Source organism: Tenrec ecaudatus, chromosome 14 (assembly GCF_050624435.1).
Source record: "Tenrec ecaudatus isolate mTenEca1 chromosome 14, mTenEca1.hap1, whole genome shotgun sequence".
Lineage (NCBI taxonomy): Eukaryota > Metazoa > Chordata > Mammalia > Afrosoricida > Tenrecidae > Tenrec > Tenrec ecaudatus.
In genome coordinates, this window is record NC_134543.1 from 50841830 (window position 1) to 50853854 (window position 12025).

The following is a 12025-nucleotide window of genomic DNA, read 5'->3' on the forward strand; positions in this document are numbered from 1 at the left end:
ACCCAAAGGTAGTTTACCATTTCATCCAGTTAAGAACAATAAAAAGGTACACAAAACTAGATTATGTTACGAGTTTTAAATATTTATGAGAAATATTTAATAATTGACAAAAAACAGTAACTGTAGGATATTGCCACGTTGCTTCTTGATTAGCGTCCTCACTTGCAGCATGTTTTGCTTTATTCGGAGCACCGTCGGCTGTGTGGTTCATCTTTGACCATCTTTTCGCTCTAGGACTAGGGTCCCACTCCTTTAGAGGTAGGCCAATCAAGCAAGCCACTGTGTTTGACAGAATAGAAAGACTTAGGTGACTTCTCTTCTCTGACAGATTGTGTTCATCTTTGAAATACCCCTTTCTGCTGCTGCTGAATTCAAAGCAAGTGTCCCGACAATATTTTTGGCTCTTTGAACACATTCAGGAATTGCTTAATTCACTCACAGTATCTCGTGGGAATTTGGGATGTAATCCAAAGTGGAAATGAGGACCATGTCATTAGTTGTTTGGCACGTTTTAAAGTTTTAGGCGTGTCTACTGAAGTAACAAATGCAAGGAAATGAAAATGTAGTGTTTCTTCAAAAGAATAGTAAGTTTTGTGAAATGAATAAATTAGAAGCACCATTCTGTTCAATTTTTTATACCATTGACCAGAATGAACATTACTGCAGGTGCTGAGAACATGCTGTTGTGCAGAAGAACATTTAAAACGAGTGAGGAACATAAGTGTGTTGTTTCATGTTGGGCAGCTGCCCAGCTTAGAGCAAACCCTGCTGGCAAGTGCCATTTTCACCACCGGTTCACCAAATTAACAAGACATTAGGTATTGGTTCTACCAAACCAGTGCAAACTAACTGAATCCCACCACTGGTCTAAATGTTAATGTTACCTACACAACTAATTACCTATTCTCTTCATCTGGCATCAAAGGATCTCGATATTTTGACCTATTCCTATGCTAACCAGCCAATCACCAAATGGCCCACCTATCCTCTGTGAGGTAAACATGATATAACCACTGAAGGGCTAGATTTGCTCCACATGACTGAGTGTCTCCACCCCTCACCCACCCTCCAGACCCATGGAACTGCCCTGCTTCCAGATCTGCCCAGCCAAAGCAAATTGCCTGACTGGAACCAATGACCTGGGGCAATCATTTCTCAATTGCAAGAATGGAATGGAGAGGAGAGGTTGGGGGAAAGGAAGTGGTGTTAACAAACCCAGGGACAAGGGAACAACAAGTGATCCAAATTGGTCATGAGGAGGATATAGGAGGCCTGGTAGGGCATGATCAAGGATGATGTAACAGAGGAATTACTGTAACCCAAATGAAGGCTGAGCATGATAGTGGGACAAGAGAAATAGAGGAAGGAGCTAGGAGGCAAAGAGCATTTATAGAAGTCTAAATAAAAGCATGTACATATGTAATTATATTTATGAGGATGGATAGATCTATGTACATATATTTACAGGTTTAGTATTAAGGTAGCAGATGAACATTGGGCCTCCACTTAAGTACTCCCTCAGTGCAAGAACACTTTGTTCTATTAAACTGGCATTCCATGATGCTCACCTTCCGGACACAATTGTTGAAGACAAAGCAGGTGAATAAGTGAATGTGGTGAAGAAAGCTACTGGTGCCCGGCTATAAAAAGATATAGCATCTGGGGTCTTAAAGGTAAACAAGTGGCCATCTGGCTCAGAAGCAGCAAAGCCCACATGGAAGAAGCACACCAGCCTGTGTGATCACCGGGTGTTGAAGGGATCAGGTATCACATCAGGCATCAGAACAAAAAATCCTATCATTGTGAATGAGGGAGTGAGAGTGAGTGGAGACCCAAAGCCCATTTGTAGGCCACTGGATGCCCCCTTACAGAAGGGTCTCAGGAAAGAGACTAGCCAATCAGGGTGTGATGTAGCAAGATGAAACATACAACTTTCCTCTAGTTCCTAAATGCTTCCTCCTCCCCCACTATCATAAGCCCAATTTTATTTTACAAATCTGGCTAGACCAGAGGGTGTATACTGATACAGATTAGAACTGGAAACACAGGGAATCCAGGACAGATGTTCCCTTCAGGACCACTGGTGCGAGTGGCGATACCAGGAGGGTGGAGGGAGGGTGGGTTGGAAAGGGGGAACTGATTACCAGGATCTACATATAACCTCCTCTTTGGGGGACATACAACAGAAAAGCGGGTGAAGGGAGATGTTCAAAAGTGCAATATATGACAAAATAAGTTATAAATTATCAAGGGTTCATGAAGGTGGGGGGGAGAGGGGAGGGAGGGGAAAAATGAGCTGATCCAGGGGCTTAAGTGGAGAGCAAATGTTTTGAGAATGATGAGGGCAATGAATGTACAAATGTGCTTTACATAATTGAAGTATGTATGGATTTTGATAAGAGTTGTATGAGCCCCTAATAAAATGATTTTTTTAAAAAAGAAACTTCCCCCAAATTGAAGACGCATACCAAAAGGAGACTTCTTTGATAAAATCATTAAGGCTAAAAGAGAAATTAAAACATAATAACTTTAAAAAAATACCAAAAGACCAAGGGAGTTAACAGTGAGAATGAACATTTATTATGATTTGTTCAATGCCATCAAATGGAGAACAGACCCTGAGCATCTAAAAGTTGAGAGAACCATGTGTTAAAAACAGTCCTAGTCAAAAGGGAAGAAATACTGACAAGAATTTTAAATTGTCACGGAATCTAGACTTTCTGGAATCACAGAGGCTGGATGAATCCCACGAATCATTATGAAGCACAGATGACTTTAAAATAGCCCCTGGAATCTTCTTAAAATCACAGTATTTTAGTTTGGCGGTTAAAGAATGTCTGCCTCAAGCGCTGTGCTCTCTTAAGAACAATCTGAGATCCAACTGGTAAGAGCAATCTTAAAAGATGGGGCAGAGACCTTGCAAGGCAGGGAATTTCTACTAATGGTGGAGGGACAATTCAGAAGAGGAGGGTGAGAAGGGGGCACAACTTGAGGAATGTCATCAATGTCACTTAATTGTACACATGGAAATTACTTGGTGTGTGTTTTTTAATTTCTATGTTTATTAAAATCATGTTATTGGGGGCTCGTACAATTCTTATCACAATCCACACATACATCCATTGTGTCCAGCACATTTGTACATTTGTTGCCCTCATCATTCTGAAAACATTTGCTTTCCACTTGAGCCCCTGGCATCTGCTCATTTTCCCCCTTTCTCCCTGTTTTCCTCTTCCCCCTGAACCCTTGATGATTTATAAATTATTATTATTTTGTCATAACTTCTACTATCTGATGTCCCCCTTCACCTACTTCTCCACTGTCTGTCCCCCAGGGAGGAGGTTATATGTAGATTCTTGTCATCTGTTCCCCCTTTCTCCCCACCTTCCCTCTACCCTCCCAGCATCGCCATTCTCACCACTCGTCCTGAAGGGATCATCCGCCCTGGATTCCCTGTGTTTCTGTTTCCTATCTGTACTAGTAGACATCTTCTGGTCTAGCCAGATTTGTAAGGTAGAATTGGGATTATGATAGTGGGGGTGGAGAACTAGAGGAAAGTTGTATGTTTCATCGTTGCTACACTGCACCCTGACTGACTTGTCCCCTCCCCGCGATCCTTCTGTAAGGAGATGTCCAGTTGCCTACAGATGGACTTTGGGTCCCCAGTCTGAACTCCCCCTCATTCACAATGATAAGATTTTTTGTTCTTTGATGCCTTTTACCTGATCCCTTCAACGCCTCGTGATCACACAGGCTGGTGTGCTTCATCCATGTGGGCTTTGTTTCTCTCAGCTAGATGGCTGTTTGTTTATCTTCAAGCCTTTAAGACCCCAGACTCTCTCTTTTGATAGCCGGGCACCATCAGCTTTCTTTACCACATTTGCTTATTCAAGTTGGTGTATGTTTTGCTGTGTGTGCACTCAACAGGAAAATTAACCATATATTTTTAAAAGCATTAAAAAGAATGGGCAGCAGGTATGGATTTTTGTTGTTGTTTGTTTGTGTGTTTGGTAAGAACTGTCGGAAAGTCCAAGTTGTGTGGAAGTCTACTACATCTCACTTCTGCATCAAAAATGTCCTTCTGCCCAACACAACGGCTGGAGCCAAAGTGGGTGAACAAGTAAATGTGGTGAAGAAAGCGGATGGTGCCCGGCTATCAAAAGAGATAGTGACTGGGGTCTTAAAGGCTTGAAGATAAACAAGCAGCCATCTAGCTCAGAAGCAACAAAGTCCACATGGAAGAACACACCAGCCTGTGTGATCGAGTGGTCCCAAAGGGATCAGTTACCAGGCATCAAAGAACAAAAAATCATATCATTGACTGCACACCTCCATGATAGGATCGCTGAAGACAAATGGGTGCATAAGCAAATGTGGTGAAGAAAGCTGATGGTGCCCGGCTATCAAAAGAGATAGTGTCTGGGGTCTTAAAGGCTTGAAGGTGAACAAGCGGCCATCTAGCTCAGAAGCAAATAAGCCCACATGGAAGAAGCACACCGGCCAGTGCGATCACGAGGTGCCCAAGGGACCAGGTATAAGGCATCATGAAAAAAAAACAAAAAAGATATAAGTGTGTGTATGTATGTGTATATATGTGTATATGTATATATGTATGTATATATATGTATATATATATCATATTAAATGAAGGGGGAAGTGCAGAGTGGAGACCCAAGGCCCAAGTGTCGGCCAATGGAGATCCCCTCATAGAGGGGTTTAGGAGAGGAGATAGGTTAATTAGGGTGTGTGGTAGTATCGATGAAGAACACAGCTTTCCCCCAGATCCTGGATGCTTCCTCCCCCCAACTACCATGATCCGAATTCTACCTTGCAGGGCTGGATAGGACAGAGGCTGTACACTGGTACATATGAGGGTTGGAGACACAGGGAATCCAGGGTGGATGATACCTTCAGGACCAAGGGTGTGAGGGACGATGCTGGGAGAGTGGAGGGTGAGTGGGTTGGAAAGGGGGAACTGATTACAAGGATCCACATGTGACCTCTTCCCTGGGAGAGGGACAGCAGAGAAGGGGGGAAGGGAGACTCCGGATAGGGCAAGATATGACAAAATAACGATGTATAAATTACCAAGGGCATATGGGGGAGGGGGGAATGGGGAGGGAGGGGGGAAAAAAAAAGAGGACCTGATGCAAGGGGCTTAAGTGGAGAGCAAATGCCTTGAGAATGATTGGGGCAGGGAATGTATGGATGTGCTTTATACAATTGATGTATGTATATGTATGGATTGTGGTAAGAGTTGTATGAGTCCCTAATAAAATGTAAAAGAAGAAAAGAGAAAAAAATGATTAGGGCAAAGACTGTACAGATGTGCTTTATACAATTGATGTATGTATATGTATGAACTGTGAAAAGAATTGTATGAGCCCCAATAAATTGTTAAAATAAAAAAAAAATGTCCTTCTGAGGTGGGTCCAACTTTCAGTAATTTCACTGAAATTTCCTGCCAGTCTGGTGAATTGTTCTATTTCCCAATCTTTGTAAAAGAAGTTTAGAGTAATAGCTTTCCACTTAAACCAAAAGCACCAAACTAAACTCACTGCCACCCGTGATGCCCTCACGGTGATCTGGTGGGACAGAGTAGAACTGCCCCTGTCAGTGTCTGAGACTGTCTCTCCTTATGGGAGTAGAAAGCCCTGAATTCCTCTAAGGAGAGACTGGTGGTTTCAAACTGCCAACCTTGCATTTAGCAGCCCAGTGCGCATCTCCTATGCCACCAGAGCTCCTTGCCACTTAACCAAATTATTGTAAACACTATTTAGATATCGACTATATGGTAAAACGTTTGGGGCAGGGGTTGGACAATTAAATCACATTTATTGGAAATTGAAAAGTCAAGCAAGTTGAATTTCGGTTAACTGAGCTTAAATTACATAAAGTACAGAAACTTGTTAAAGTCGATAAGCTTTTGAATATAGTTAAGGTTCAGTTATATAAACACATCTAATGTCCTCCATGCATTTGCTCCAGGGCAATAGCAAGTTAATCACTTGTTTAATCATTTGCTCTTGTAAGTTAACTTTAATAAATATTTGGCAATAAACTCAGAATGCCCTGCAGATAAACTCTGACTGAAGGGAAATGATCTGCTCCTCTGTCCTTGGAGAAAGCTTTGTTTGTGTTTCTCCTCCAGGAGAACCGTGTTCTGAAAAACGACCTATACTTGTACATCACCAAGAGGCCGATGGCTAGAAGGGCCGGATTAAGTGATTGGCCACTTCTCACTCCTTTTAAACACACTTCTTACATGAAATAGAGTCTTTTTCCATGAGACTTATTTTCATACATTTATCTGGTCATCGATTCTGGTACTTCAACCATATAATTGTGTGAGCTTTATTTCAAATATAGTTAAGGTTGATTTCATCTTTGTTTTCAAATATTTCTTTAGTATTTTCACATATCATTTAAGGTGAACTCCAGAATAGTTTTGCTTCAGCTTCAGTTGGGATTCTGATTACAATCTGGTAGTATAAATTAATTTGGGCAACAGCTACTTCTTTATCAACGTCAATCACAGAGAGCCTTTTGCTTTGATCTTCTTTCCTCTCGGGGTGTAGGGTTAGTTCTTGGAGGGGGTAATACCTCGGTTCTTGGCTTTGCGCGCTGAAAGAATTCACACTGCTGCAGTACGCGTTGTAATCCAAGTGAGTTTTATGAAGGGCAGGGCGAGCTTCAAAAGGTACACGCTATTTCTAGAAAGCGTGCCCAGCCGCGTGGGAGCCACGCTGGGGCTCACAACTGGGCACGAGCAACCTTGCGTGGAAAAGATCACCCCCACATGTGGAACTGGGGTGTGGCGTGTAGAATGGCGGAGGCCAGAAATAGAGGCTATGTGGGCCCAGAGGCTGTGGGCTCGGAGCAGCCCCCCCCAACCCCCCCGCCCCTGCAGCTGACCAAGAGCAGAGTGAAAGAGAGACTGGCTTTCCCACAGCCATCTTTTAACACCTCTGGCTGGAAAGATGTAGTTCAAGGTATGGGCGGCTGACCCCTTGGCTGAGTTAGGGTCACCTGGGTAATGTCATGAGCCTAGTTGGCATGTCCAAGGTTTTGGTTTTACCTGGGCCTAGGGGGCTTGTGTCTGTGCATGTTCACTGTGGGGTCTTCCCATAGGTGTCTAAAATGGCCGCCTGATTTCTTTCCAAGCTCCTCTATGGGGCCTTTGCAGGCATGGGAGTGGCAACCCTAGCTTCCTGACAGTAGTACAGGATTTTTAAATGTCCTTGTCAAAGTTTCTGGGTATCCATTTTGAGTATACTCTTTTGATTCCTAGGGATAAATGCTCACTCAGTGATGCTGTTAATGGTGAGACCAGAATGACATCAAAGAGACTGGACTCAGGGAGGACTTTGCCTGTGGGATTCATTGCGACAGGAATAGCACCTGAGGACTGGAGGAATAAGCTTTCTCTTGTATGAGAGCTGAACTTTCTGAGCACAGAGTTTGCAAAAGGCTATGGGTTACAGAGAAAGTCTTTACACATAAATCCAGTCCATTGAAGCCCTTCCTCCGGACTGTGAACCAGGGGGGAATGGTTTCCCCGTCGGCAGAGTGAAATGGAGAGTGAATTGCCCATCCCGTAAGAAACAGTAAAGCCCTGAGGTCTAGCCTGGGTGTCCTCTTCGTGGTAATTGGGACACCGGGGTCACATGGTTAGGAGTCACACCCAGACTGTCTTGGTAGGAGGACCCTGAGTCCATCTTGTCAACTCTTCTGTCTCAAATAGTATACACGTCCTGGCCATGATCCCATTCTGATGCTGTGGTCCCACCTGCAACTGTGATGGATTTGACCTGCCACCAGTCATGCTTTTGTGACAGTCTTCTTGCTTCCCATGTCCTTTTTGAGTCTCCTTCAGCCCCTCGGGCACTGTTATGACTAAAAATGCTCTTCCTCATCTGCATGATGTGTCTTTGTCTTCTCCTCTTTAAGACTGAATAAATGTTCGACTTGAGATCTGGGGTCTCTCTTGTACCCTAAAACATTATTTAACTTTTCTCGAGCCTTTGCCAGTAGGGTAATACAGCAATGCCCTGTCCAGACCCCCTGAGGCCTGGGTGAACCATCTTGCCCTCTACACTGAAAGGAACTCTTGATCTCATTGCTTTGGTTTACTCGAAATCCACTCTTTTTACTCATGTCTCTAGTCCTTCCTGCCAAGGAATCACTCTCGGAGTATGAATTTCAATGAATTATTGGCATAACCCTGTTAGTCTGGGAGTGGAAATAAACAAGCACACTCATCGCCACCAAGTTGATTCTGACTCATAGCCCCACTACCTGCTAGTCTCCAGAGGAGGAGACAGCCTGGTCTTTCTGCCTCAGTAAGGGTCACTATTGCTAGACGCCAAGACATTGCATCCTGTCTTGCTACTTCTTTTCAAGCCTGCCTGCACTGTTGAAAGAGCCCAGGGCATTGCACAGTGGTGCAGAGTTGGCTGGCATCCTGCCCCAGCCCTTCCCAAGCTAGGATGCATCTCAACTTTCATAATGGAGGTGCCTAATAGTTTGGCAGTAAGAGGTGGGATTTCATTACAGTGTTCTAAGCCAGTGGTTCTCAACCTTCCTAATGCTGCTGTGGTATGAGTTGGGGGAGCCAGCCCCCCACCACTAATGTACGGTTGAGATATGTAAGTATTATATTAAAGTCGTAGAGAGCATGAGAGATAGAAGAGAGAGCCAAATAATGGAGTCAGACACATTTCATGGTAGCAATGCTCACCTCAGGCCCGCTTGGTGGTCCACGTGGAGAGAGAAAAGGGAAGGTGGGCAAGGGAACAAGGGAGCAAGGACGGGAGAGGAGAAAAGGAGGAGAGAAAGAGAGAGAGTAAGAGAGAGCGCTCTATTGCTAACCCAGTCCTATATACCTTTGGGGTCGTGCAAGCCCACCAATTACAGGGAAAGACCTACGTCATAGGAAGGGGTTGCACTATAGGTTATACACCAACGAGAGGGGGTGGTCTAGGGACATGCACACAATAGGAAGAGGAGGGAGTGGGGTACACATGTGACAAGATGGGCGATCCTAGAGTCAGGATGGCAGCTGGATCTCCATAGGAACCATTATCAGTAGGGTGTGAACTCCACCTACAGGAACCAAATCTATGACTGCAGGCCTATCCATTGTCCTTAACAGCAGGAAGCTGGGCCCACTGCAGTCTGACACCTGATTGCCTTCAGGGAAGATGCCTCCAAGTGTCTGACCTCACCCTACAAATTCCATCTCCAATTTCATTTCTATCACCGAGGACATATTTTCCAATACTGATCGTGTCAGTTTGGTTGATAGGGAAACAAATCCAGAGATACTCATATATGTGTAAGAGAGAACTTTATATCAAAGAGTAATTGTATATATATATATGTTTTTGAGTAATTGTATATTAAAAAAACATCCCAAGCCAGTCCAGATCATAAGTCCAATATTAGCCCATATGTCTGATACCAGACTATAAATTCCTCTTCAGACGCACACAGCACATGCAATGACACCGAATGCAGAAAGATCACAGGCCAGTGGGTGGAAAGTCTTGTGGATCCAGTGGTGGTGGAAGCGTCTTAGCACTGGTGTGGGTCTCCACGTGGCTCCTCTAGCTCCAAGGCTCAGGCTGCCATCAGCTTAGCTCCATGTGACTTGTCAACAGGAATGGGAAGCAGAAAGAGTGCGTGTCCTGCCTCTGAGGAGGAAGACAGGAGTTCCCAGAATCCCCAGGAGAAGGCCATGTCTACACAGAGGCTTTATTGGCTATGACCTGATTGACAGGCTAGACTCCACCCAGGAGATTATGTAACTGCCACATTGATCCTTTCTTTTTGCTTCCAACTTTTGAATTCTAATTGCCAATAGTTATCTGTGCATCTTGATCGCATATTTGATCAACTTCAGACTGAAGACATTGGCAGAATTCTACATTTTCTTCATCACTAGCAGCAGTATTTGGTGGACCAATCTGAATAACATTGTATTAGCTGGATTTTCTGGTAGGCATGTAGATAACATCCTATCTACGGACAGCATTTTACTATGACAAATCTTGAAATGCCTTTTTTTGATAATGGATATGACACTATTTCTCTTGAATTTGTAATTCCCTGAATAGTAAACTATATGATTGTTGGACTCGAAATGGACAATACCAGTTCATTTTAGCTCACCGATGCCTAAGATATTTATCTTTATGTGTTCCTTTTCCTTTTTGACAATTTTAAATTTTCCTAAATTCATGTTTTGTACATTCCAATATATTAATGAATGTTTGCAGCTGCTGCATCTCCTTTTGAATCATGCCCCATCAGCGAATGGAGGCCCTGAAATCTCTACTCCATCTATATCATCAAGGTGGGTTCTAGTTGGAGGCAGCTCGTCCCTAGTGATATTTTGAGAGCCTTCCCCTCTGAAGGATTCATGTTCGTTCTATTGCTCTTCCTTAGGTTTACAGTGACTAGCCCCTCAGAAGTGCACAGCCTTCTCTTTTTTTCTAGTCTGTTCTTAGTCTGGAAGCTCCACTGAAATCTCTTGACCATGGTGGTCCTGTTGGTACTTGAAATACAGGCAGCAATGCTTCCAGCATCGCAGCAACATGCAAGCTACCACAGTACACAAAACTGGCAGACATTTAGATAAAATAAGTCTTTTCTAGAGTATCATATAATTGAAATTGTGCACTATGTACTCTTGTACACGTGTGCGTTTTTTGCCTGTCCTTCTGTCTTTCATTTACTTGGCTGGAATTTTCATAAGCCTTGAGGAGTCTCAATGACTCATTAGATTTTGATTATGCACTCAAAGTTAGATTTCACCGTCTTTATGAACTGATAACTCTGGAAGGCTTTCTCTCCTTGTATGCTCTGTGAGCCACTGGTTGCCTCCTTAATTTAAGCATAGGCTTTATCAGGAGAGACCAGTCCCTGGAGAAGGACATCATGCTTGGTAAAGTGGAGGGGCAGTGAAAAGGAGGAAAGACTTTGACAGATGAATTGATACGGTGGCTTCAACAATGGGCTCAAAAATAACAATTTGTGAGGACAGTGTAGGTTCGGTCAGTGCTGGTTTCGTTTTATTGCATGTGGGGTTGCTATGAGTTGGAACTGACTGGATGGCACCTGACAACAACAACAACATCAACAACAACAGGAATTCCTGTCTGGGATCTGTGCTCTGTACTGTGGGCCCTGTAGAAATGGTAACATTTTAGAAAGGATGACAACTGAGGTGCCTGGAGAGGTGATCGTTCCCAAATCTTGTCAAAAATTCAAATATCTGACCACACTTTTCCAGCATTTTGATCTGACTCTGGGAATTTGTATCCCCAATCATACCTAAGATGGGATTTTCCACTCATCTAGGGAAGTAGTATTTGGAGTTAAGTAATTCAAAGACAATAAGGAACATAACACCTTCCCTTGCCCTAACAATTTTATTCCTAAGGATAGACCTGAGAGAAATGACAATATATGCTCAAAAGAAAAGAGACTTGTACGAGAATACAATGCAACTGGTCACCAACAAGAAGGGATACCTACACTGTGATGTGTTCATGAATGGAAGATTAAGAGCAATAAAAAATGCACCACCGATGCACCATCTTTCACTTTTTCTGAGTGGAAGAAACTAGACACAAGAATACACAGAGTGAAATTTCAATTACATGCTACTTTGGAAAAGAAATATCTAATCTGTAATTATAAAAAACGGATCAGCAGTTGCCTTGGGCAAGGAACTGGAGCATCCAGACGGGGCAGGGCAAAATTTTAGGGGTGTTGTAAATGCTGAACATATTGATTGTGGATGATTACGCAAGTGCATAGTTTTGCCCAAACTCAAAGTGAGTAGTTGAAACGAATGCTTTTTTTCTGGGAAATCATACTTTAATTGCATTGATTGAAAAATGAATGCTTGATACATGTACAAATGTAGATGAAACTGAAAAAATTCTATGTTGAACCAGAAAAAATCAGACACGAAGATTACATGTGATATGATTCAATGTATTGAAGTCCAAGAACA